The 3,426-nt window shown below is 39.0% G+C and overlaps 1 pseudogene; it reads right to left on the bottom strand.

Annotated features, from left to right (window-relative positions):
* Positions 1–2,531: 2,531 nt before the first annotated feature.
* LOC149148152 (OVARIAN TUMOR DOMAIN-containing deubiquitinating enzyme 2 pseudogene) lies at positions 2,532–3,080 on the bottom strand (annotated as a pseudogene).
* Positions 3,081–3,426: the final 346 nt, after the last annotated feature.

Raw genomic sequence — 3,426 nt, 5'->3', positions numbered from 1 at the left:
TTTTGATTTCTAATAATCTATTTGTTAGATTCACTAAAACTACTGTAAAAATAGTGATAATCCCTCCTACTATACCGAAAACAAAATAATAAAAACTCATCGAAATAATATAAAAGATTTTACTAAATTTTTAAATAACAGAGGCTTATGCATGAACATCCTTAAGTCATTGTAGATTACTTGAATATTCACAATTTGATGGACATGGACACAGTCAATTTTTTTTGTCCAATTCCCGAATATTCTGAGAATCTGCAATCGACTTAAGCTCAAGGATTATGCATCAACATCTCATTAAAATATTTAAATCACCATTACACACCATGGATGACTCCACCCACAACTTTCTTGACTGGGTGCACAATTGCTATATAATGGTTGCAAACAATTTTGTTACATATTGTTGAGGCCAGATAGTGAACCATGGCATGCCAGCAATAGTCATGAAAAGCAGGATGGAAATCGCTAAAGAATTCTTCGAAATGCCTGTGGAGGACCGAGCATGCCTCTACTCAGAGGACCCAAAGCAGAGGGTTTGGCTTTCTACGATCACCAGTTTTAGCAAAGAAAAGGTCATTTACTGGAGACAAGGTCTGACTCACCCATGTCATCCTCTGGAGGAAGTCATGAACTCTTGGCCCGAAAAACTTGCAGCCTACAGGTAATAAATTATAAATTGTTCTAATTGTCGATTTTTTACGTTCTTGGGCTTCTATGGTGGTTTAAGAAGTTCAATTTCCAGGTTTCTTTTTGGGTTACATATGATTTTGGATGAGTTAATTTTGGGTTAATTTCTTATAAAATATTTAGTTTATGGAATTATCATTTTTATTTTTATAATTTAAATTTATAATTTTGACCAAACTAATATGTAAAGACTGCAAAATATCTCAGATTTCATTCCCAAATCTCTATATATAGCCTCAACAACAAAAAATTGATCAACCTATGTTTTGGTGACAGAGAGATCGCAGCCAGGTATTCTATGGCGGTGAGAGCACTGGTTTTAAGGCTACTGGCTGCCATTTCTGAAGCTCTAGGGCTGGACTCTCATTACTTGAATAGCTTTGGAAACAATGGCCAAGATATGGTTACCAATTACTATCCTCCATGCCCAAACCCAGATCTTACCCTTGGTTTACCAAGCCATTCAAACTCAAACACACTCAATATATTCTATATTATATTAATGAGGAAATTTACACACATATTTATACAAGAAATAGTCTCAAGATAAGAATTCTATCTTAGACATATAGTAGTGTGGTTGAGACATTCTCTCAACCACACAATAAACTAGGAGAAACTAAAGTCCTATTATGTAGGAACAAACTCCTCAAATAGAGAATTACAACCATAGACAAGTAGGAATTAATTATTTCTAACTCCCCCCCTTAATGACTACTTGTCATGATAGTCAAATCCACCACCATCAGGAAAATTGCATGTACAAAACCTCCAAAACACAATCTACCTACCTTGGACAGATCCACAACTTCTCTGATTTGCCTCCTCTCGCAAATCGTCAAACGAAGATGAGGATTCCTGCGGGTCCCCTTGAAGGTGAATTGGTGCGATCTTTCCATAAAATTCCGCACCAGTCTAGTATTTTGGCGCAGTGGCGCTATTAATGGCCTAACAAACGCACCAGTTGTGCATCCTAGCGCGACTGTCAACGCGAAAATCGTGCCAATCTACTTCTACTCAGAAAATTAAAAAATCATCTGAGTCCGAGCCAGGTGTTCTACAGTCCACCTGCTCAATTGAGCACAAATCTCTCATGTACACCTGGCCACAAAGGCACCTCAAGCCACAGAGGCGATTCTGCCACAAAGTCACCTCAAGCCACAAAGTTGATTCTGCCACAAAGGCAAGCTAGTCACAAAAGCACTTCAGCCACAAAGACTCTATAGATGGTTTCTGGCTCACCACCAACCCTCACTTTACAATGATAAAAGATGGTTTCAAGCTGACCATAAACCATTACAAAGTGGTTTTAAGATCACCATGAACTTTCAGATGCCTTTAAAACTTACATTTCATTCCACATTTTGGAGTTTCTGGGTACATACAATGACCATTACAACAACTGATCTTGCTTATAACATGATAGGGAGTCTATTCCACAAACCACACTAACTCAAGCAAACATCTATTTTGTTGTCCACCATAAACGTTGTTGTTGTTTCTTTACCTCATCTGTTCATTGTTCACATCTTGGGCATCCTTGTCTGTTCAAATAACTTCTTGGAACTCCACGCTTAACCTGTCATTTGTTAGAGTTGCTTACGAAGACAATTTATTTCATCAAAGGAGATATGTTGAAACTTTTAGTTTCATCTTTACCCAATACAGAAACATAATCACATCAAGGCTTCCACACCTGCAGAAGACCCAACAAACCTCCATACACAGACTCCATCGGTCCACACCATTGGAAATCCAATCCTCTTTCGCTTGCAACTCGACACAAAATTCACAAGCAATTATGGATTTGTTTTCAATATGCCCAAGCATAAACTACTTTATACTTAGCTGGAACTCTTGCAGAAACTTGCTTTGAACCAACCCGTCACCCTGCATGACTTGTAGCTACACCACAGAAAACGATGCATGTCATGGTTCCCAAAAAAATACTGGAGATCCGCAATCGAAATACTGCTTCCCATCACAGCCTGCCATCGCCACATGCAACATGTTTCCATGTTTCTTCTCTTATCCAGGCCATTGTAAATTAGCATGACTCGTTCTGCGTAGCCTTTTCCCTGGCGATATAGGTCACAACGGGATGATTGGACATCGTATGCTGCAATTTCACGACCATAATAATCTGCTAAAATTGCCAGCTCAATGGCACCACCCCATTTTTCAGAATCCAGTATCCATGCACAATACTCTTCATTTGGCTTTCCCAAGAATGCCTCATTATAATGCACAGTATCACTTCCAACTGTTGTGGCAATTACCTGTCTCAATTCTGAAGATTTGTTCTTGTCGTTTTCCATTACATAATCGACTGCATTGAAGAGACAGTTGTTGTCTGCTATAATGACTCTTTTCACAACCACTACTTCATCCATTTTGTAAAAAAATAATCCTGAAAGCACAGGAGCCAAAAAAATTCAGAATGGTAATTTCACAAACAGTATTGAGAATGGGTGCTTACATCTCTTGCGCTTCCACTTCCAACTCTGTACATTTCATTGAATCCTATACCTACTGGAATGTTGCGGGAATATATAGCGGAGCATCCAGGTTCAAACTGGAACCTCCTCTCAAGGCAAGAGAGCCATAAATTTATTCAAACGATAAATCGACTACGACCTTGCTGCCAGGTGATCTCTATTGCGACCACCTACAACCTCGACCAACAGCTCTTCAGGCTCAGCCACCCTAACTACGATATTGTGCACAGATCAGCTCACC

This window comes from Pinus tabuliformis, chromosome 9, assembly GCF_031772625.1.
Source record: "Pinus tabuliformis cultivar Carrire ecotype Pingquan chromosome 9, CPIR1, whole genome shotgun sequence".
In the NCBI taxonomy this organism is placed as follows: domain Eukaryota; kingdom Viridiplantae; phylum Streptophyta; class Pinopsida; order Pinales; family Pinaceae; genus Pinus; species Pinus tabuliformis.
Note: the sequence above shows the minus strand (reverse complement) of the source record. Positions and strands in the feature narration are given on the sequence as shown.